Source organism: Cygnus olor, chromosome 2 (genome assembly GCF_009769625.2).
Source record: "Cygnus olor isolate bCygOlo1 chromosome 2, bCygOlo1.pri.v2, whole genome shotgun sequence".
Lineage (NCBI taxonomy): Eukaryota > Metazoa > Chordata > Aves > Anseriformes > Anatidae > Cygnus > Cygnus olor.
This window is the reverse complement of record NC_049170.1, coordinates 91,122,800-91,147,585: the sequence shown is the minus strand read 5'-3', so window position 1 is coordinate 91,147,585 and position 24,786 is coordinate 91,122,800. Positions and strand designations below refer to the sequence as shown.

Below are 24,786 nucleotides of genomic sequence, written 5' to 3'. Positions count from 1 at the left end.
GGAACTCTTGAGCAGGCAAAGCAAATGGGAAGAGATAAATGCAAAGAGATGGGTTAGTCATGAAACTGCTACTAGAGCCTGTTTGAGCAAATACTTGGTACGTACTCTGAAGGGTTTAATTGTAGTATGAAATACTACATTAAACTGTATAGTCGGAAGGTATGTGTATATATAAGCTGCTAGATGGCAGAGGTAGCACTTGTCTTGAAGGGTCAAGGCAGTCTGCCTTTTCTTATTTTCTTTTTATTTTTTTCAAAATATGAAGTAACCAAGGGAACAATAACAGTGCCACAGTCTGCGAAGACCTGAAGTAGCTAAAGGGCTCCAAACATTGCAATCTGAATCATGCTTACATGACTGGCTAGTGTATATTGTCAATCAAAATGTGGTCTCAATCTTTTTTTTTAATTTAAAAGAATTTGGGGGAAAAACAAATACAGAACTTAAAAAAAAAATATTCAAACAAAATATTTTTTTTCACAAAACCTTTAGGAAAAACTGTATGTCTATCAAAACAAAGAGAATAAAAGAGGAAGGTTAATTTCTTTCTCCAAGCCCATTGTACGTTTTCAAGCTCTCAGCTAAGTCATTCTGCATTTTCTTTGTTCAAGATGTCTCTAAATTTGACTGGGCTGAAGGTCTTTGAATTTCTTCAGATAAATGGTAATTTCATAAGTATTGTCATAAATCAGTAGGACTGCATATGTGACAGTGGAGATGTTTTATGCTAGAAGTAGATCTGTTTGGAAAATACCAGTTCATTTAAACTTACTGTCAACAATCAGGTTTTTGTAAAGGAGCTTTGTCAGAAAAGCTTCTTCGTTCCTGGGTGAAATTTCTTGTCAAAGCATGTGCTGTGAAAGAGAAGGGGTTTTATTTGTTTGTTTTAAGAAAGTTTATTCTGTTTATAATATTGGAACAGGACTCTGAAAGAAGTGTTTTATTTCTGTCTCTGACGCTGACTTTCTCTGTGGTTTTGGACAAGCTGTGAACTCCTTCTTGTTCAGAAGAAGGAGTATCCATAAAATCTGAGCCTTTTTTTTTTTTCGATAGTTATTTAAGGGCAATAGATCTGTGCTGTTCAGTGCTTTTAATCCCAGACAGTGGTGATAGGCCCTAGATGTCATAAGAGAAGCAGTTAGAGAGGAGATAAATTCATGGACAGTTAAAAAAAAAATACATAGGTCCAATTCTTTACTTGTTTCCTCACTATGAAATGTGGGAAAATGCTGCTTGGAGCTAGAATTAGTAATCTGTGAGGAAATTCTGGGATTTGGAAAGAGGTTGAAATTGGTAATAAAATACAAACTTTAAGAGATCTGGGATTGTAGAAGATGTGAAATGTTTAATTTTAGTCTGTTACACTTTTACATTTTACTACAAAACGATGTGGGCAATTAAAAAAAGTTTGTTTGGGTCCAGCTTAAACTTCCTGATGTTTTTATCTTGGTCTAATGACAATTCTTGGGGTCTTTTATTAAGTGATAACATCAATCGCTACAAAGCTTCTTGATTTCAGCAGAACTGTGGGTTAGGGAATACAAGCCAGTTCTGCCCTACTCCGTTTTCTTGTATGTGGTAAAAGGATAGATGGCTGCAGCTCTTCCAGAAAGATAACTAGACTGAAGTATCAAATCAACTTGACTTTATTAATGACCTCCACTGAAAAGCACTGCTAAAGTGCCATCTGTTAGCTCTCCACTGCCAAAATGGTGCACTATGGGTCTGTCTGAATGTAAGGAGGATAGGGCATATAGTACTTGTTACAGCATGCAAAGCCTGTTAGCAAGGACACAGAGAGTGACCCATTGGGTGTATTACTTTGCAGTGTTGTATAGTTTTAACGTGGAAGTGTCTTCTGCTCTCATTATCAATAATAGATCAGCTTATGTGAGGACTAGTAGCATCTATAGGAAGAATCACTGTGGTGCCCGCATTCTGGAATTGTTTACCCCTTTGTCAATACAACTGATGAGTAGTAGAAGTAGAAAAGTAAATTTTAATCTAGAGAATTAAGCAAACAGCATGGTTTGTTTCTTCAGCGCTGAAAATGGAGTGGAAAATCTACAAGTTTTACAGTGCTAATGCTAACAAGAACTGAAAATTTCTCTAAATAGAATTCATTCTGTAATCTAAATATGATTGTCTGTCTTTCCTCTGTTGACTGGAGACTCATTTTAATATTTTTTCTAGGAGTTTCTGTTAACTAAGCTCTTAGTTTTGTTTAGAAGAAAGTGATGCTTTGGGCCAGAAATAAGTTTTGGTAGCCTGTGCCTGCTTCTATGGGAGAGACCTCCTGTGTGTGGGTGGGGTGGGCTGGGGTGTCAGTCACCTGAAAGGCTGCCTCTGATATGCCAGAGGTTAGGCCAGTGGGTTACTGTCAAAGTCACAAAAGAATTTGCTTACCTATTCATTCCACTTGTTCCATATTGAATAAGCAAGGTGTTGGAGAAATTTATTTCTTCTGTCAAGAGAGGAAACAACAAAGCTTTCTGTCTTCTTGAGTCATCAGGCATTGTTCCTTGGATTCTGGCATCTCATTAAGGTAAATTCTGTTAAGTAGGTCCATAAGTAACAGGTGAATTGACATTAGAGTGAAAACAAAGCATATTCTTAGATTGTGGTGTATATTCTTTAGTCTAGCCAGAGATATTAAGTTTTGCATTAAGCTCAGTCATGCTCATGATACTGGAAAACTTAGATACATTATGTCCACAGGATCTCATTTATCTGCATGCTTACTAACACCCCTGTAGAATTACAGACAGATGATGAAGTGTGATTGCATTTTTTCAGAAGCCATGCTGACACATTGATGCAAACTAAGTTTCCTTGTGTGCTCAGTGGTCTTGTCCGTTATTACAGACTGTCTACATTTTACTGGGTCTGGAAATCATTCCCCAGTTGTTCCTGTGATCCCTTTTGGAGTCCTTTCAGTAACTGGGAGTCCATTGGCAGACCCTGGCACAGCAGTTCTTTGTGGTTATCATCTACAAACCTTGGCTAGCAGTTCTGCACTTTCATGTTTGAGTTTCCTCTGAGCTTTTGGAGTTTCCTCTGAGCTTTTGGGTGGATGACATCCAGTCCTGGTGTCTTAACCACTGATTTGTCTATTCGGCCTAATTCTTCCCGTGTACTTGCTTTAAATTGATCTAGCTCCTCTGACCTATCTGTTGCAATGGAAGTGTAAGGTGTGGGGATCTCTCCAATATCTTCTGTAGGGAAGAGTACACTGAGCTTCTTGAGTGTGGCTTTGCCATTTCCCAAACATCATTCCTGTTTTACAACACAGTCATCAAATAGTACTACTAGATTCCTCACTGGCTTCCTATTTCTGGTGTAGTTAAGGGACTTCTTATTGTTAGTTTTGAGTATTTACAAGGCACTCCTCACATTCTTTTGCAGTCTATTTTGTTTTCTATTTTCATTTGACCTGTGATATTTCACGGGTTGTTCTGTTCTCTTATTTTGGACAAACATTTTTCGTATTGTACCTTAATTTGAAATTATGCCCTACAAAAATGATATTGTGTAGTGTGTATGAAAGGTTTGCAGATGTCTTTGTCATAAACAGTTCCTGTGCATGTTGTGAGTAAAGACGTGCCTCTCGTTTATTGTTACAGTCATGGACAGTAAGATTTGTTGCACTGGGCCACTCAGAATCATACGAGACTCTTTTTTGGCATCTCCCCAGCACACAATTTGTCTTATTATTGCTTTTGATTTAGGTAGCTAAAGTGCCAACGATCAGAGTGCCTCTTGGGTACAGCATCTCTGTGCTGGCTCTGGAAAGAACAGTTGTTGCTGTTGTGGTTGGTTACAAAATGAGCTTGTTATAATGAAATGGCTCAGTGCAGTTATGTTCACAGCATACAATAAAAGAGGAATCCCTGGGAGCTGGGAAGCAGAGAGAATCTGAAAGCAAAGATTTGAAAAGTATTTCAGATGAATTCTGGCAAGGCTTGGACATCAAGTTGTGATATATTACTCCTGTCTTTCTTCAGTTTCATGGGCCCAAGAGGGCTAAAAGCATAACTTGGTAAGAAATTGAAGGCTTCTGCACTTTAACAGGTCAACAGTAGCAACTGAACAACAAAACTTGGGGTCAACATACATGAAGAGTCATCCTAAGTGTCTAAATCCTGACTTCTGGGGAACCTTCTGAACTTTATCTGTAACAAGAAACCCTGAATTCCTAAGTGTAGCAATGGAGAATGTATGAAGTGAAGGTAAAGCCTCTGATATTTTACAGGATGAAGAAATCTAAATGATTTGGGTCTGGATTTGTGAAAAATAAGAGCTGTGGCAGATACCAAAGCTATGTTTTAAGCAGAATAGCTGTTGATCAAATGGAGGCATTAAGTTAGTCTTTAATTTTCCTCTTTTTGTTTCCAATTGTGCCTGTGCTACATTGCTTAAAAAATTACATGTCTAGCGGTTAGCATACTTTTATGTATATGCACTATTTTAAGTAGAAATGTTCAGAGTAAAAAATACACACTGAATCCGGAGGCAGATTGTATCAACCTATCTGGGGGAAGTAATTCAGCTGGCACAACTGTTAAAGGCTGAATCCTCCCTCACTTTACCTCTCTAGGAGGGTAAATGCCTCTGGTTACATATCTTGACTGCTTAGCATCTCAAGGTGGTCCTCAGGAAATTGGGTATCAAGCTTAAAGGGAGGTTTTGGATCTGGTTCTAACTTTGTGTGATGACTGCTGAACTTTTGCCTCCCTTTTGTGGGTCACTGTTGCTATTTTCTGGCTTTGTAGTACCAGCTTTTTCAGTGAATGCTTCTTACAGAAGCCCTTGGCTGGGTGTATTGTAGCTCATCCCGATGTTCTTCAGTGTTTGAAGTGTAACTTAATTTTGGAGTAGTGCTCAGTGCAGCAACTTTGGGTGCTGGTCAATTTTAAGCATTAGCCATCTGAATCCATCTTAGATAAATTCCTTTTTGTGCTATCTTCCTGAGTAGCTGAGGAATAGATGGCTTTTTCTTGCATCTTTGCCAGAAAAAAAAAAAAAAAAAAACAAAAAACACCAACCTGACATTGAGGGCAAACCTCCTTGCAGCCACTCTTTCAGGCCTGTGAGAGACAGGAGATGGGGTTGGAAGAACTTAAAAAGCTTTTCAGACTCTGAATTCCAGACTGGGCAAGGGGAGCTGGGGGTTGGTTATTTGTGATTTCTTCTTAATCTACCATGTGTGCATGCAGTGCAGAATAAAGCCTGCATTTTTCTTGGATGTGAAATCAGGGAAACAGCTTTTATCAGACCTTACATCTGTTGGTGCCCCCAGGATATACAGACAGTAACTAATGCCAGGAAGCCTCGAATGTGACAAAATACTGGCAAACTGTGTTTTATCAGATTTGTTTGTTTGACGCGCTGTTAGGAGTAACAATTAGCAGATTGACTGTATTCTAGCCAAATGAAGGAAATGTTACAGTAGGCCAACGTCTGCAACCCTCTTTGCTCCTTTGAAGGTCTTTGCTCTGCAGTAAGGTGGTATATCTGTTTAGCATGCAATGTTTTAGATTGTTATGACTTGTTTTTACAGCATGAGAGGAATCTTTCTTCCAAAACAGTGAATGGAGAAAATAATATGGGCTTTCAGCATGTAGCAGTCATATTGTGTAGCTCCTGCTTGTTTCTGAAGTTGTTCTGTTTTCCATTTTTTCTTGCAAATCCATAGATGCACTTCCTCTTCTTCAGTACCATGTGGTGGCTGAAGCTGTTAGGAGGAGAAAGACCTGTGCTCTGTGCATCTGTCATTAGTGTGTTTGTTTTCCCTGCAAGCAAACTTGAGGATGGCTTTCTGCCTGTGCTCCAGCAAGACAGTCAATGACTTTACAGAATGGCCAAGGTTGGCAGGGACCTCTGGAGATCATCTAGTCCAACCCCCCGTCGAGCAGGATCACCTAGAGCACACTGCGCAGGATGGCATCCAGGTGGGTTTTGAATATCTCCAGAGAAGGAGACTCCACAACCTCTCTGGGCAGCCTGTGCCAGTGCTCCGTCACCCTCACAGTAAAGAAGTGCCCTCTCATACTGAGCCGGAACCTCCTGTGCTTCAGTTTGTGCCTGAACTTCAGGACCTAGAAGAGTCTAGAGGATGGGCGTAGTGTTCTCTGGAACTCGTTCTCTAAGCATCATCATACTTTGTATGAAAAAATAGCAAGATTTTTATTATTTTTTTATCAGACCTCTGGAATTTGCTGTTTATAAACAAAGCGTTGTTAAGAGTGTGGAAATACTACCAATGATTCAATTGAAACTGTACAGAGAAAATTAGGTTGAGATGTGCATTGGGGCAGATAAAGCAATGGGTACTGGACTTAAAACTTATTCTGAAACAATGAAATAGAATTAACTCCCAAATCCCATTAATTGTCTTGTATTTATGGCACCTGGGGATTGTGTGGCATGAAAATTTAATCTTTATATTTATGTAAATATTCCAGTTCTGTGATACAAAAAATAATCTACTTTCTCTCCTGTGCCCACCCAAACACTGCTGGAATGAAAGCAAGCCTATTATTTTCTCTACACTTTTGAGCTGTGTTTTTTCCACAACACTCCCCCTTCCTCACCAGGAGAGAGCACAAATGTAACCCTTGCTACCACAAATCCTGCAGCCAGGTTTCTTGCATTTGGGGTGTAAGTACAAAGGACATGGGTGGAGCACATTGGCTATGATGCATGTGCATCTGTTATCTGTGACAAGTCAAGGTTAGAAAAGTGATAATGGACAGCTGTCAGATTGTCTATCTGCTTCTGTAGTACATAGCCTTTTCCTTCAAGCTAGGAAAGAGTCTATTAGCCTATTAGCACTGTTAGCTTCCTTAGGTTTAAAATATAGGAGCGTCCATATGTGTTGTTGTTGTTGTTGTTTTTAAATACTAAGAATAGTGAAGCAAAGGGAGAAAACACTAACTAGTAATTACATGCCTGCAAAATAGTACAGGTGTCACTTGCCATCGTATTGCATTGCAGTACATGTGATTTGTTCCTGGCTACCATTTTTTTTCAGAGGTACGTTATTTTCAAAAGTGTATCTTGTAGTTCATATGCTGCACTTTTTTTTCTTTTTTTTTAAAAAAGTCTGACCTGCTGCACAGATGTAGACTTAACTGTATAGCGCATGGACTGTGGCTTTTGGTTGTGTGATGGGAATGGAGCTATGTGATCTGCCAACCTGGAAAATAGCAACACTTACCCTTGGAGCAGTTCTCCATCCTCTCAGTAGGAGAACTAATAAATTCTGGAGTGTTTCCAGATCGAGATGGAAGTTTACAGTGTTTTTATTTAGGAGATGCAGGATATCATACCGAACTGCAGAGCAGTAGAGGGGCACTGGTGAATACCAAAGTCAGCAGTGCAAACATGAAAGTTTAATATGTGTGTTGTAACTTTTTCTGTTAAGTGATAGCAAATGAGAAAATCACTAACTTGCTAACAGTTCGTAAGTAGCATGTATAGCTAGTAATGTATACGTCTTTAAGCATCTTGCCTACGTTGCTTGTGAATTTGAATGGCTTGAGGAGGAAATGGGCATTCAGAAGTTTCACAGCATATTTTAGGATGTGGTAATTTAAAACCAGATAAAAATCATTGACATGTGTAGGGAGGTAAATCAAGCAAAGAAAGATGTTTAGACGAAGTAGAAAATAACTGTGCTAGCCATCTTTTAGTCATCTATTTTAATATATCCATATAGCTGTATATTTTCTTCCTCATTTTTTGCAGGATCTTTTTACTGTAATAAAATTTCTCTGATATGAACAGAAAAATCTGGAATTAATGACATTTAAACATAAAATTAAGTTTAGGTTCTTGTTCTCAGAGAAAAGAATAAATTGTCTGGCATCTGTCATTTGAGGAGGAAAACCCAAGTATTACATTAATGAAAGGGAGTAAATCTTGGGTACTTGGATTCTTTTACAAATCTTTTTTATTGATTTATCCATTCTTGATAGAGATTTAATGGTTGTACTCCTTGTATCATAATTGGTGGATATTTAATTGAATGAATTCTCTAAGATAGTTTACAGGCATGGATGTACATTAATCATGCTCTTTAACTTAAAGGTATTTTAATTGTATGCTATCAAAACATAACTTAGATCAAAGCTCAGAGAAGGAGCATGGTCAAATAGGAAGTTTGCTTACTGCCAGAGAAAGAGGATAGGAACTGATGGGAAAAGATTAAATTTGCTCAGAGCCAAAGCAATCATTCAGTTGTTTTTTTCCCTAGTGACTGGACTAATCTGCTTTTGCTAAAATCATATTTTAACGTTTTGTCTTGAAGAGACTGGTGAAACTAAAAGGCCATGAAAATGCAGTTTAGATACCTTCTCAGTTTACATTCCTCACTCTCTAGACTGATCTAGAGAGTGAGGAACTGCTGCTGACAGATTTGAGTATCTGATTTTCCTCAGGACTTGGAACCTCAAGAGAATAAATGACACAAACTTTTTACATCTGTTTTTTGAGAACTCCAAAATGTCTGCAAAATAAAGAGATGTCCTCAGCTTCTGAACAAAGGTGATGGAAGGTAGGTTATGAGATATGGGGCCCTGGAGCTGTGGGCCTGACGGACCAAATTCCTGGTTCACAAACTGCTTTCTGGCTGCAAACGGTCCTCTCACCACTGAGCATGGCACAATCCACAGTGGCAAATCTACTCAGTATCAGACCTTGTCAGCTTATTTTCTCAACTATCTGTGGTGTTAGTGAGCTATAAAGAGAGTTGGCTTTAAAGTGAGGTTGGAAGGGAATTAACCTTTTGGAGGAACAATTGTTGGAAACTTCATGGTTTGCTTTGACTAGCAGAACCTTTGAGATTTAGACTGTGCTTACTTACATGTGGCTAGCTATGTCTCTAACCTAGTTAGTGTTCTCTATAGCTAGCTTTTGACTTACTGTCTTAGGTAAAATACCAGGAATAGCACAATGCCAATCATTCTTTGCCTCAGACCAGATTTGTAGCACAACACCAAGGACAAGTTATCAACTCCGCCTTTTTAACTGTTTTGGGGACTTGAATTGATCTCTGGGATGTTTTATATACACTGATAATGGTACTTAAAACTGCATTGATATGTCTGGAATATTTTCACAGGATCACAGAAAAATTTAGGTTGCAAGTGTTCTCTGGAGGTTGTCCTGACCAGTCTCCTACTCCAACTTGGCCAGCTTCAAAGAAATTCTCTGAGGATGGTGGATTCCACAGCTGATCAATTTACATTAGTGTAGATCTACCCTCACTAAATCTGCTGAAGATGTTGAGTTGTTGGTAGCCTTGGTGGGGAGGCTGCAAGGGAGGTCTCTGTGAGAAGAGGTTGGGGCTGTGCTGTGACACAGGGCTGGTTCAATTTTTCTAATGGTAGCCTATAGTTGTGTTCTAGGGAATAATCCCAACCAGTGCTGGCCCATTGAAATTTACTTTTATATTCCTGTTGGCGATTCACTTGCTGTTAGTGGTATCATCCTCCCACTAGTGGCCAGTATTTGATCCATCACTGGATTTCTGTAAGCCAGTGGTGCAGTAGACAGCTGTAATACGCTCCGTCTTTCCACTTTAATTAGGAATAGAAAATTCAGCCAGTGAGTACCTGGATAATTTTTACATGCAATTGAAATTAATTTTGGCTCTCTACCTCTTAGCTTTCTGCAGTTACAAGCATGCATGATTGTAGTGTTTTAATTAAAGGTGCAGTCAGATGTTTGGGCTTTGCCTCAATACTGAATGAGCAGGTCTATAATCAGAGATCTCTTTTGTGCAGTTCCACCTGTCTTTTTCAGTCTTTTCACTGGATGATAAGGCCAAAGTTGCTGAGTGCTGGCTGGTGAGTTGCTTGCTCGAAGCTCCTCTTGCTTATGAAACATGGAGATTTGGGCTAGCCTGTGCTTGAGCTTTTCCAGCTTTTTTTTCCTCTTGATTATCCTGCCAATGTGTTCTCTTCAGGCAGATTTTGTGGCCTGTAATTATTTTGCTGACACAGAGGAAGCCTGGTCCAGGCTCTTGTATGTTTTCATGGTATTGTCATAGGCCTGCCTTCTTTTGCTCTGTTGCAAAAGTTAAGCAGATTGCTGTCCAGGAAATCTGAAGATCTCCCAGTCTAAAGATGGTCTAGTACTTTGTTATCTTTTCTCATTCAAGTCTTTTTGTTGTCAGATTTGAATTTGCAATTTAATCCAATTATTTATGCAATGGAAATAACAATTTGTGTGGAGAACAGATGATTCCTTTGCTCTTTGAAGCAACTATTAATGAACTTGAAAAGTATTACTAATTCTTCCAGAAGTCACCTTTATTTATTTCTTTAAAAAAGCAAAGCAAGACAAAACAACAACAAAAAACAGTTTGTTCAGTTTTTCCATCATGGTTGGGTTTTCTAGACCTCTGATAATTTTTGTTATCCTCTGGACTTCCTATAATTTATTCATGACCTTTTCAAAGTGTAGTGTTGAAAATGTGATGCTGTTTTGTAGCTAGGGTCTCAAAGGGCTCAAGAAGAATGGAAGAATACATTGTCTGTGTGCTTTTATTTAAAAATCCAGCATCAGACTTGCCTTTTCTGTGAGAATGAATTCAGCTTGCTGTCTGATGCCACTGCCAGTTTCCTACAGAACTGTTCCCTAGCCTAAAGTGTAGCACTTGCACTTGTCTTTGTTCAGTGAAGTCTTGCTATTTTTTTCCCTTAGGCAATTTCTCCAATTTCTTGCAAGTGTTTTTGAAATATATAGTAGTTTTACCAGTGATTCCACAGGTACAGTAGTCCAAGTGACTTTTCTTTGCATTAGTATGCATTCATCGCCGGTCTTTTTCTGGTGATAGTTTTCCTTCAGATGGGAAGATGGCAGATTTCACTTGACCCTTAGAAAGGTGTCATCTTTTCCTGAGTAGTAAGAGATTTTCTTTAAAACCATCTTCACATCCACGCTTTTCTTTCTAATACATTTAAGGAATAAATAACTTTGTTTTGTAACTGGAAAACTAAGATTAAAAATACTCGAGAAAGATTGGCAAAATGAGATCTATTGTAATAATTACACGACACCTCTTTAAGATGAGCAGTAGAAGGGTTCAGTATTAGTTGCGGTTGCATGGTTATATTGTTAAATGGATATGGGAGGACCATGCCTCTTCCCTTGACAGAGTTTGAGGCAGCTGCCACCATTTTCTTTCAGCCCTGGTAGAATTAAGCTGCTCTTGCTCCTTTTTCTTTTGGAATAGGGACTGTCTTAATTACAATTCTTTTTTTCTCTCTTTTTTTTTCTGTCAAGATATGAACAGTTAATTGCCGTTGACTTCACAATAGTTCGAGTGTGAGAGACAGCGTATCTTTGTTGTGAGACTGATCTCTTCTCTGTGTGATACCAGTAACGAAAGGCTGAATTTTGTCTGAAAGAGAAGAAAATTTGCAGAGTATCATGAAGTTCTCCTTCAAAGTTGGGCAGATGAACACCTCCGTAGTTTATATTAGCTTCGGGGAGACAAGTATTATGCCAAACCTGATTATATGCACATACTGGTTGTCTGTCTAAATAGGTTTGTGAATGCTGTGACATAGTCCATGCACAGAGGCAAGTGGCCTGGTGGCCATGTGTATGCCTCAAAATAGGAGGAAGCTAATTGCCCTTCTAAATCTAGTGCTGGCTCTCAATAATTAAGAGCTATTGGAAAGTGCTCTGTAGTGTTGTGTAAGATGCAATTGATAAAGGCTTTATTGCAGGTTTTATGTGTTTCCTGTGTTAAAGGTTTACAAGGTAAACCACAGAAAAATAAAACCAAGCATAATGAAAAGCTGAAACAAGCAAAATAAATGATTCCCTTTCCTATACCTTAAGAGTTTTTTTTTTTTTTAATATATCAGTATTACTGGTTTTCTATCAGTAGTACAGTTTTCTATATTATTTTTGATATTATTATTATTATTATTCTATATTATTTTCTATTTTCTAATATTTCTGTTATTTTCTATACTATGTTTTCTATAGTATTACAGTTTTCTATCACAGATGTTACAGAAACAGCCCAAGGATGTATTTTCTGTTGTATTCTGCAACCTCACTGGCATTAGTGAAAGTGTGTATATATTTGTCTGAGAATGAATCAGACAAAGATAAGAAGTGAAATTCTTCTAATACACATTTATTCAGATAACTCGCTCTGTGTAGAAGAACCACGTATTCAATTTCTTTGACAGCCCTGAAAGGCCTGCTGAATATCTCTGTATAAATCCCAGCAATCTAATATATTTTCATGATATTTATTGAAAAAATGAGAGAAGGTGTTTCATCTTATAAATAGAGTATATGGATTAAGTCCCGGGAGCAATGAATATTCCAGAGGAAAAGAGGTGACAAACGGTTTTCATCTATTTCCACACAGACATTACCATCTTAATTGTATAGAGTGCTTTTTTTTCGACAAGGATAGAGACAGTGTTGTGAGCCACAATAATTTCCAGAACAAATTATGGAAATCCCATCGCAGGTCATGGCTGGGTCAATTGGTTGAAAGTATTCCACAGCAGATGAGGTCAGAAATGTGGCTCCCTAAGAATGGTACTTGGGCAAGGAAATGGAATATTAAATGACTAGTCCTGTAAAATACCTGTGGACTTTTTAAGCTCAGGTGAGCCCAATATCATTTGTACCTTGTGGTCAGAAATGTCCCCCTCAGCATCCAAAAACGTGAAGGAAGTTCAGGATTAACTCGAAAGACAGCATCCACCTCCATGCGATCACCAGCTCACCAGCTGGGTCACCTAGATCTCTGTGAAGCCTCTGAGCCAGGCCCTGCCTAGCTTGTAACATTTGGCAAAATTTTGAAACCTGGCTGTGTTTTGAAAGGTGCAGGTGTTCGTGTTGTTCGTGACCCCCTTGCTCTTATGTCCCAAAGGGATGCTATCTTTATTTTTGGATCAAGGGGTTTGCACAATACAGTGGGATCTTGCCCCGTTGTATTATCTTCTGTTCAACAGACTCTTCTAGCGCTCATTTTCTTAACCCCTGCATTTGATCCTTCCTTATATATATATTTTTTTTTCTTTCTATTCTCCTCCTTGAAAATTTGCTCTCTTTTTTTGTTTGTTCCTCATGCTTCAGTGTTTCTGCATCTCACCAGTGCTTTGGCACTGTAGGTATGTTTCCAGCATCTGTCCCATGTTTCCAGATGTGTTTTTTTTTTTTTTTTTTTTTTGCCTCCTTTAAACTGCTTCTCTAGCCATTCCTGCCTGAACTAAAAAATCATATCAGGAAATGAAAGGGCCACAAAAATGATCAAGGAACTGGAGCACCTCTCCTGTGAGGAGAGGCTGAGGGAGTTGGGACTGTTCAGTCCAGAGAAGAGGAGGCTCAGGGGGATCTTATCAGTGTCTGCAAATTCCTGAAGGGAGGCTGTAAAGATGATGATGGATCCATGCTGGTTTTGGTGGTGCCCAGTGCCAGGATAAGAGGCAGTGGGCACAAACTGGAACACAGGAGGTTCCCTCTGAACATCAGGAAGCTCTCCTGTACTGGGCAGGTGACTGTACACTGACACATGGTGCCCAGAGAGGCTGTGGAGTCTCCCTCCTTGGACATGTTCACAAGCCAGCTGCCTGGACATGGTCCTGGGCAACTTGCTCTAGATGGTCCTGCTTGAGCGTGGGACATTGGACCAGATAACCTCCAGGGGTTCTTTCCAACCTCCTAAACAGTTCTGTGATGCCGTGAAAATGAATTTATATGCCTGCTTTGTGCATTAAATCATTGTCCATTGTTAACTTTCGACTAGGGGCAGAAGACTGAGTTTTATATCTATTTTTATTTACCGTGTTTTTAATGAGGAGGGGAAATAGGCCTTTTCGGAGGAAATGTAAGGTGATGAATAAAATGCATTAGCTATTGCTCAACTGCATAGAGAAAGTCTTGGGGCCAAATATCATATGCCTAACTCCTGCCCCCCCCCCCCCTTTTTTTTTTTTTTTTAATGCATTGAATGCAGCAGTGAATTCAAATCTACAACACACCTGGTTAAAATAATATTGGGGACCTTCCCTTTCCTCCTGATTACACTTCACTCTACCTCCAGATTACACTTGTCAACTGAACTAAGAAGTCATTTGTCCTGTACCTCTAGTTCTGAGTATCCTAAAATGTTACAGACTTGGTGATATGTCTGAGCATAGGTTTGACAAATAAAGTAAAATTACTGACTTAACGTTTGGGAGTCAGCAGCATTGAATGTTGTTTGTATCCGTGATCAGATACAAGCAGTTACAGAAACATCTTCGTGGACAGGAAATAAATTAATGCAGTTTTGTAATCTCTAAGCACGTGTTTTTGTGAAACAAAGCACCTTGTCTTATTTCTGCTGTTGTAATTGATTCTGAAGAGATCATGACTCCTAAGAAGATAGATAAATAAATAATCCCTATAAGTTACTCTGCTAAGCTTTCATTTAATAATATGTATACAGAGAGAGAGAAGAGTATTTTTTTACTTTTTCAAACCACTTGCTTTTTTTTTATGTGTCAAAAATCAAGATGACAACTCCATGCACACCAATGAAATCTAGAGTGACAGAATGGGAGCATGGGGATATTGCTTTCTCAGGAGTATGAGTCTGAAGTCATAGGAGTTGGCAAATGAAAAAGTGGTTTGTAGAGACTTGATCTGAATCTTGCTGACCTTGTTGTTACAGACCTGAGAGCTAGCGTGTTTTAAATTCTCACCCTAGCTTTATCACTCAGGTGCTTTATGTTGTAGTGGTTGTGCACTTTGCTAAATACAGACAGTAAATAAAGAAGTAAATAATAAGGTAAAAAGAAGGGGCTCTGAAAGCTCTGCTAAGCAAACAAATATGCAGTCCTCAAATTCTATGGCTTTGAGCCCCAGTAAGAATATTTGTTTCCAAGGATTTGCTTTGCTGGGGTGGGGATTGGATTTGGGACTTACTCAATCCTGAAAACTCTTAAGGAAGTTGAGAAGAAAAGTGATGAAACGTTGTTTCTGCCACATCTGACACCTGTACTGACATGGTGCTTCCACCAGGCCCTGGATAACTTGCTGTGAAATACAGGCACCTCTGTGGCCTTGTTTGGGCCTATATTGCCAATGACTAGGTGCATGCATTTTTGTATCTGCTTGGAGTCCCTTGATCCTGTGATTTTACACAGTGCTGGGTTAGAACAGAATAAAAACCACAGTGCGAAGACTTTTCCAGGAGAAGCAATTTCATGGGATTGGTTTATTTTTCTAATTTTTCATGGCAAAGGTCACAGCACGAAACAAAAACTGTCTTCTGTGAAATCACAAAACTCCACATCACCACCTGTAGTACACAGATTGCCGTTAACTTTCTTATGCTGGATAGTATTAATATTGATTATATGATTTCAATATTAATAATTTAAAGTTAAATTCAAAAGTAATAATAAAACTGTGAAGTCATAACTTTGCATCTAGTGAAGGAAAGGTAAGAAGGAGAGCTGTATAAACAAGAAGGAAGACTGGGGAAAGGAAAGGGCAGAAAGCAGGCCTAGGTAACGAAATGCTGCTTCTTCAGCTGTTCCTGGACATGGTCCCACACTTCTTCATACTCATGTTTTCACATTTGTTGTGGAACATGAGCCTTTTCCTAGGGGCATCAGAGAGGCTTTGTGTTTGTGGAAGCTTTTGTGCATATTATGCTGATAAAAGGCCCTGGTTCATGGGTAGATGCTGACTGTGTGTTTCATTATGGACAAATGGTTACTGAAGACCCAGCCAGCCTTATTCTAGTGCCAGCTGCTTTCCCCAGGTGTCAGTCTGAGGCTATTCCTTCCCACATGTTCAGCAATTTCTTTTATCTCAATTGTGGTACCAGTATGCCTTATGATGGCGTTGCCGTGTATAATACATTCAAGTTAGAAATAGTTCTTTAATTTAGCCTAGCCATATGATAGAAGTGTCTTGGGTGGTACATTGCACGAGTTGGCTGTTGTGAAGCCTGCAAAGCACTCTCTGCTACTCTATCCTCCATCTTAGTAATACTTTCAAGATGCAGAGAATCCTTTTTTGATTTACAAGGAATGTGTGGTTGATATTGGTGAAAAGAGCTGGTGGAACATTTCTGTTATATCCTGTGGTTCAATGCATAAAATATTGATGTTGGCACATTCTGCTGGATTTTTTCCCCCTTCTGCAATTAGGGTTCCTACTTCTGTAACCAATGGCTTTTATGTTTGTGTCTGCTTGGCATTTGGACACTGATGGTGGACCACATGTCTAGACTCTTTCCAACTAGTCTATATGTTCTTCTGAGTTCTAGTGATTATTTAGTTAGGAGAGTGGAGGTTACATAAAACCTTGAAGATATATTTACTCTTCCATGCTGAAGATGAATTTACTCTTCCATGCTGAATGTTGTATGGTTTTCTGTTCTTAACTTTCATGCTCTGGAGTGATTCCAATGTGAAGAGTGAGAACGATAAAGTTTATGGTAAGTGAGCTCTAGAAGCTCCATTATGTTTTTAAGATCACAAATCTGATGCATGGCACGCTGATCTTTATTCTTCCTATAGTACAGAGCAATGCAGTCGTATGGAGAGAGCAAAAATGTTTCCCATGTGCCTGATTCTGGAGTTCAATGGAGGAAGTTGGTGTAAATACCAGAGAAAGATGTTGAGAAATCTACATAAAGTGCCTTTATGAACCTGTGTCTGTCACATTAAAAGGCTGCCTGCACACCTGTGTGAGGGGGAGGACATCCTGGCCCTTTTTAGTGCTCTGTGGTAATTATGAAAATGGATGTGCCTGCTACATGCTGTCCCCTGAACTGAGAAAATCCTGCTTGGACCAATTACAGTAGCTTCAGGGCACCTTTGCACTAAGAACTCTTCTTCAGCACTCACCGTGCTTTATTGTCTCAATGTATAAAGTCCAATTGGGAATGAACTTCCAGAGCACTAGGAGCAGCGATTATCCATCCAGGGTCTTGAGTATTCAGCAGCTCTAATCTTCTTCTAGATAATGACAAGGGGGTTGGGGTCTGGAAATAACTTCTGCTGCTGGATGAAACCCCAGTCCAAATAAATGTGGGAACTGTTGGTCTAAAAGCATTTGCTGCATTTACTTGTAAAGTGTTTTATTTATTTATTTAAGTGTTGTATCAAGTTCTGTCTATTCAGTAGCTTCCTTTCTCGAGTTCAATTTTCCAACTGGAAGTACTGAAACTTTTTTTTTCCCTGATGTCTGCAGTAATTTTTTTTCACTTTCCTGGTTTTAGGCTATCTCTCCTTGTTGTTCCTTTTTACTGCATTTATACATTATCTCCTTCAATTTTCTTCTATCTCTTTGAAGCATACTGAATTTTAATGACTATGCAAATTAACATTAACCTTCCCCATCTACTTGCTGGCCTGCTGTAGTTCCCCTCATGCCCTCTCGACGTTTTAAGCTTTACATCCAGATGGTGCTGGCTAGGAAAGAGAATTTCTCTCCCATGCAATTTTCATAGGGAGGAAAATTTTCTCCCTAGTTGGTGTGTGTGTGGGGGAAGGGATTAGAAGGAGGAATTATTTTGGTACTAAGGTTGATCAAATGTTAATAAAAATAGAATTTTGATGTAGTTTAAATACCTGTGAGGAGAAACACAGTGAATAGTACCACTGAAAGAAAAACAGATTTTTGTTTTAAGCTGTTCCCTATGCAGCAGCCTTCCTGGGCTGTCAGGGTGTTCAAGGTTATCAGCACAGCAGGAACCTGTTTTCCAGCTTTGTAGACAGCTGGCAGAATGCAGGTTTTCCCAAAATTTTAAATCAGCTCTATTTACAGTAGATACATAGCAACATTTCTTTTCCTGTTGAAAACAGTGGTGGTGTTAGAGCTGAATACTCTAAATTGCCCATAGATCAGGATAAGAAATACTGATGCAGAAAGAGTTCTGTCTGAAGACCTGTACCATTTTTCTGGTAAAGTGATGGCATTCCTTAAATCTTCTACTTGACTTTTTTTTTTGTTCTTCCTGCACTAGACATTCCTGGAGCATGGCTTAACTTCATCTTACAACAGAAAGCTTTGTCTGGCAACAGTGAGACTACCATGAAAATTATGAAGCATTAGTATGCATTTCTTGTATACAAACTTGCCAAAAAGTTATTCTGTCATAGTGAATAATATTACATGTAAAAGAAGACGTAGCAAGTCAATGAAGTCTCAAATCAAGCATACATTTTGTTGGGAGGTCAAAGGTTCTGCAAACTTCCTGAGGGATACTGAACATCCCTGTGTGCAACCAAAGATCCCACTCTTCCCATTGGTGTTTAGCAAGCATCAGTGCTTTCAAAACTACTTTATGCCCAGCAAAACAGAAGGCTGACTTTGATGTGGCTATTACCAGCGCTTCTAGCCACATACCTACAGCAGAACAGTGCTCGACTTGCAGAATACCTCAAGTGTCTTGCAAATACGTGGCAAACACCATTGAAGATAACTAAGGGTTGTATGCCACAATCTGTGAACATGCTCAACTTCCAAGGAGTGCATCCTAAGTGTCTAAAAGTTGCAAGAGGTTACAGTTATCATGAATTCCCCTTACAGACTGGAAGTACCTCACAACTGCCTGTTTGTTTTATAGCAGTTCAATGAATTTATGAAACAAACTAAATATCTAACGGAAGTCTTACCACTCTTCAACTGTCTTAAGTTTCTTTTGTTTACATTTGCAGTTATGCATTTTCATTCCTTTCTTTTTCCTTGACTTCCTTCTGTGCTTGCAGTCCTTTCCTCAGTTTTCCCAGCATCATTTGAGAATTGGTAACTGAGGGATATGGCCTAAGCAGAGCATCAAATCGTGTGCTTCGGACAGCTGCCAGCTTTGGGCACACGTGAATAAGATCATTACAAATTTGGCAAGTGCTAGCTTAATTGCCAGTATAAGTGCCTTGACCCTCTGTTGCAAGAATTGTACTGTAGTTTTATTACAAGCATTAAATAAAATTATGAGACCACTGTACTAGACTGTTAGATTATGGCCATTTTCTGATTATTATATACACAAAAGGACAAATACTTAGTTATTTAGTTTAACTTATTAAAATACTTAGTTATTTAAACAAATAAGATTCTTGTACTTTTAAAGCAGACCTTCTTTTCTTCCTCCAAGGTATTTTAAAATGTGAATTTAAAATTGCTTGTAGAAAATACTGACTTCTGTTGTCAGAGGTTTAAAAAAAAAAAAAAAAAGCATGTGTGTAGCTACAAATTAAGACCACAAGTCCAAAGACAAATTTGATGTCATTCACTTCAACTAAATGTCTAGATAACTTGGCCATTTCAAAATGTTATTCCCATGCTGTGAATGGAAGTGTTTTGCTTGCCTTGTTTTAAATGCCAAAGACTTGACTTTACTGACATCATTTAGTAATGCTTTTGCAGGCTAACATAAAACCTTAGAGCAAAATTGAAATACAAGTGGAAGTGCATTTTATATCTAAATGCTATTCCCATTTAGGAAATATTGAACCAGGAAGGGTTTTTATAAAATAAAATAATTTTAATTAGTAATAATTAACAAAACCCTTGCTCTTTTAACACAATAAATCATTTGATCATTCATCAGTTAACATAATTTTGACAAATCTACTGTAAATCTGAAACAAGCAAAAGTCTGCTTGTGAGATATAAATTCCAAATGTTAAGTGAACCAGAAAGTCTTCCTTTTCTGCAGCGATAATGGGTAAGGCAGACTCTGAGATTAGTTTGCAAGGATTTTGATGAGCACAAACCAACTGGTGCAGCACTAAAAGCGCAATCTGAAGATTTTGAGAGTACAAAGCACTCAACTTCAGGTGAAATCACGAGTGGAGATGTATGGTAGTACTGTCCTCGGTATTCAGCAGGGCAATTGGAGAGCACAGCATTGTTGGCAAAGTAGGTTTCTGCCACATCCCAGTGTGCTGGGGAGGGGTGACAGGGCTGCAGAGAGGTGTAGATCTAGGAGAGATTGGTAAGTGCATTTCTGCAGCTTAAGTGTCAATTTCTGTTTTTTTGGGAAAGCAGACTGCCTGCTAATGATGGGCATGTCTGCAACGTGCAGGACCAAATGCCTGCATTGAAGCCCACTGAAGATAAGTGCCTTCCACGTGTAGACCATTACTTTGCTGGAGGAGAATTGTGCTCCCAAATCACTGTGGTCCTGGGACATTGTATTTAAGTGTGAATAGGTGTATATTAAACACAGATTGTCCTTGTTTATTGCAGCACTTGGTGGAAGATGATAAAGCATCCTATGTTAGGTTCTCTTTTCTCCTGCGGAGCCCTCTGTCCTTCTGAGTTTTCCTTCAGTATCCTTGGCGTAGCTCCAAATAGCTTCTTTGATATTGCTGTTCATTTTCTTGCCTTCTCTGAAGTAAAGTCTGCCTTCAGAGCAGTCACCTGAAAAGCGTTGCCAGCCCCTCCCCAGTGGCTGAATTTAGATGTTGTTCTCCAAATAACATCTCACTGCATCTTCAAGTTTTGTCAGTTTATTGCAAATTTACAGATCTCTTCAGAACAGTGCACTCTCTGTGATTAATGCACTTAGTTTTTTCCTTAAGAGCTCATATCATTCCCCTTCGTATTTATAAATGATTATTTTGTATTTATTCTCTAACTTCTAAGTATCTTCCTGTCCTGTTTAAGGTTTGCTGACCTCTTGACACATTTTTGTTGTGCTGCACCTCACTTCAACTGTGTTTACAGAAACAAGATGAGGCTGACAGTGTTTTAGCGGGAAGCTTTCACACATTAAAGGTACAGGCTTAAAGATGGGGATGAATTCATGCAAAAGTGAAGTTTCTAGAGCAATCTTTTATCTGCCTGTTTGCATTTCTCCACTAGAAGTGTTCTTCATTTTGACACTGATGCACCTGGGTGAGTGGGAGGGAATATAGTCCATCTTGTAATACAGGATAATGTACAAAGGAGAGTTGTGCTTGCCACATCTAGTCATCTTTTCAGCGTTGCAAAGAATATGACCATGTGAAAAAAGATCACTGCTTTGTAATGCTTGCCCTTAATAGCAGAGACATATCGCAGAGGCTTTTCAAAGACTGTTCGTAAGGCCCATTTGCAGACTGTGTGCATGTGGCTAGCTGTGTGCAGATGGCTAGTTCCACAAGGAAGATCCACAGCTCTCCATGCAGAACAAGAGTTTACCCTGTGCTTGCCAGCATCTCACCAAAGGTATTGAAATTACCGTATAACCTGCCTGTGATCATCAGCTTCCCTCTGGTTGTTAACCATGCTGGAAAGCTAATCCTATCAATTGGGTTGTGTTCTCCTAGTGTTCCCCAAAGTGAAAAGGAGAACTGCAATTACTTAGGTGCTGCCTTTCATCATCATCTGGCTTCACTTGTGCTGCTATATACTGCACACGTGTTCCCACAGAGCCAGGCATAACCCTAGCAAGAGCATTTACAGTGCTTGTAAATCTTCTGTTCATTCCAACTCTGCATAGCAGACCTGTGGCAGCTTTGTTGCTGTTGAAGCTGAGCAATCACATATTCAGACTCGGTCCTGTCTGTCTGCGCATCAGTGAGCATATTGCTGTGTTGTGACTGCTTTGCAAAAACTGGTGTGCATATGAACAAGGTTGTTGTTTTTTGTTCCCTTTTCATTAAATTCTCCAGTGTTACTTCATGAGGGGGCTCATTATTGCAATTAGTTGCAAAACTATTTAGATAAATAAGTTGTGATACCACTGAGATACACAAAACATTTGCATGTTGAGGGTATAAAGAAAAGTGTGTGTGCATGTTTCTGATCTTTTGTTTGCCTAACTGAATATGGAATACACAGGGAGTTGTGTAATTCCTCATGATTTGGAAAATAAGTCTTTGAATGTTATTCTCATGTAACAGGGCTGGCCGATGGCACAGACAACTGTTATCTGCAATGTATAAATGAAGTGATACATATGTGAGATTTGTGTCTGCATCATTCAGAATGAGAATGTCAGAGAATATCACGTTTGCCTCTGGCACAAAGCCAACGTTATAGGCAATGGAGTAAGCAGCATGTGGATCTTTTTGTAATGAACATAAAGCCATGTGCCAACAACTTGTTTTGTAATCCGAGTGGATAATGTGCTAGGTAAAGTGGTGCAATACAAAACAAACATATTATGATGTCTTCTTTCCACAGAAGAAGAAAAAAAGCAGATGAACTATAAACAACAGTATCCCAAGTCTCAAAAGCTAAAAGAAATACAAACAACTGGTGGGTGGCCTGATATCAGTTTGAGGTGAGCAACAAAGGAAACTGCTGGAACAATCAGCCCAGACAGCGAAACACAGGTTAAAAATATTGGAAGTCATGAAGATATCTGATTCCCACTGTCAAATGCAACTTTTGGTGAGTTTTAATATGTATGGTGCTTTTGAAATTATGAATTTTGTCAAATCCCTATGGTGCTTTTCTGAAGTAGCAGTTTCTCAATAATTAAGACAGCAGTCAGCTCTTCCATATGAACTGCTTTTTTTCTCCCCTTGATATATATTGCTCAGAAATGATTCTATCAGCTTTGGCTATAAATCTCAAGTTCACGACAATGGAAATAATTTTGGGAAACGAATGGCAGTCTGCAAGCTATAATATTGGCCATAAAAAATAAAATTGTGACTAGAGTTCAGATGTCACAAATCTTAGTGAATGTGGAAACTGGGAGTTTGCAAAGCTGTGTGATATCATCCATATGTATTTTATTTTTGGTCTTATGTGTATATGCAAAGTTAGGTGTAGGTCTGTGGCATATATTATATATATTGGATATAAACCTTGTAAATATCATGAGACCTTAATGTTAAAATGTTTTCTGCTGTTCTCTACAATAGCTGGGTTTAATTGTATCTGTGACTGGGAAGGCATTGCCGTGTTAAAATAGTTTAGGCAGATGCTTCAGTCACAAGGGAGGCTGTTTATCATAAACAGTAGAGAGGTTGATGTCATGGTCAAATGGCTAGAAATGGGAAGAAGGTTGCTTTTCCAGTATGCTTGTCCTCTCTGTCATCCCCACTTACCAGTTAGATTCTCATGGAAGTGTTCCTGTGTTCTTTTGCTGCTGTCATGAATGAGCTCCTTCCTTGAACTTACCCATAAGAGCACCGTATGCCTTGTAGTACCTTTCCTGGAAACAAATAACAATGGCTGAAATAAGAGTCATTGAGTACCTGAGTTATATATATATATATATATATATATTTTTTTTTGATAATAATCAAAGAAATATGCAGAAGTAGATACGAGAGCCAATGACTTGAAGCCCTGACTAAGTTTATCACTCTTGACGCTTACTGGTAAGTAGGGAGAATAGTGGTCCAAATCTGTCTGAGAAAGAGAGACATTGTCCATCTGTCAGCTGGGGAGTTTTTAATAAAAAGAGTTACATTATCAAATCGGAGGCAATGAAATACTCTTGTTCCTGTTTGCTAATGATGAGTTGAAAGACGTGTGTCCAGTTTATCTGTAAAATGCAATTTATTCTGTGTTATTGATCCTCTGTCCTGAAGAAAGGAGAGGGGCTGCTTCCCTCTGTAGGTTGATGTAGGAGGCCACTTTCCACGTTGCAGTCCCACCTGCCACTGACTGTGCCGGGGAACTGCAGTGCTTGGGGAGCTGACAGGGAGTTGAATATCCTGGGGAGCATCTAACTGTTAGGTGGCATCAAGCTAATATACAAGTAGCTCTTGAAATTTGAATTTTTTCTTACCTGGAACTAGCCGGGGTGCAGATAGTGAACCTCCCTATCCAGACTCAGAGAAGAGACAATGTCCCAAGGAGATTTCAGAAACCACGTACTCCTTGGTGGAAAAGGCACAGAGCTTTTCAAAAATTTGGCCCTCTCCCAGTTGAACAATACTGACCTCTAACTGGAGCACAGGGGGCACTTGCTGGTTACCTCTGCAGTTCTGAGAAGTGAGCTGAATTTGTGGCTGTTGGCAAAGAACCCAGAGATCTCAGCTTGCTTGCTCAAGCTAAAATGTGGGTTTGGCTTTTCTGAGTTCCTGTTGTCCTCTTCCTTCTCACCTTCCCATTGAACTTCTGCTTTGTTTACACTTATCCCTTGGATTCATTATTTGCCTGTAAGCAGAGAAATACCACTGATAGGCCCTACCCCATCCATACATCTAGGTTTCCAGTTTTCTACAACAGAGGAAGCTTGAACCAGCATTTCTCAGCTTAAAATCTCTAGAAATTGAACTTGACTGTTTAACTTTATAAATGGTGCCCGACAGATGAAAAATTTGAGGTGATATTTTAGTTAATTGTATCTTTGTGTACGATTTAGAGTGATGTCATCTTGATGCTGTGCTGTTGTGGCATGGCTATTGAGATGGGGTAGAGACCTTAGCGTCGCTGCTGGAGAACGAATCATAGGATAGGCCTGTTTGCATATAAGTGTAGTGTATACCACCAGATGATGTAGCTAGTACATGGTGTGTAGCTTGATGGAAATGGGACGTGACATGCATTTTTGTTATGAATATGTAACAATTACTGACTGTGTTTCTTTGTAGTCTGTGTTGGAAGTTGGATTTTAAGGTAAGTGGCAAAAAGAAGCAGTTGGTTGTGGAAAATCCTGTTACAGCACTTCTATACTTTCCAGACTTAGTCTTTTTTGTAAAGGCTTTCCTTAGCATAAAGTTTCCTTTTCAGTAGTCTGTGTGGCTTTCTTCTAAAAGAACAATGAAAATGTTGTTTGCTCTGATGGTAGTGATGTTTGGTTCCTTTTTAAATGTTACTTAATTGTGTAATTTTGACTCAGAGATA

At 39.0% G+C, this 24,786-nt stretch overlaps 1 long non-coding RNA gene across 1 annotated transcript in view; it reads left to right on the top strand.

Annotated features, from left to right (window-relative positions):
• Positions 1-24,786, top strand: part of LOC121066342 — a 63,294-nt gene that overhangs the window by 33,782 nt on the left and 4,726 nt on the right. The window contains exon 2 of the long non-coding RNA XR_005817690.1: positions 22,162-22,371. This is a non-coding gene — a long non-coding RNA (uncharacterized LOC121066342). The remainder of the gene's footprint in view (positions 1-22,161; positions 22,372-24,786) is intronic.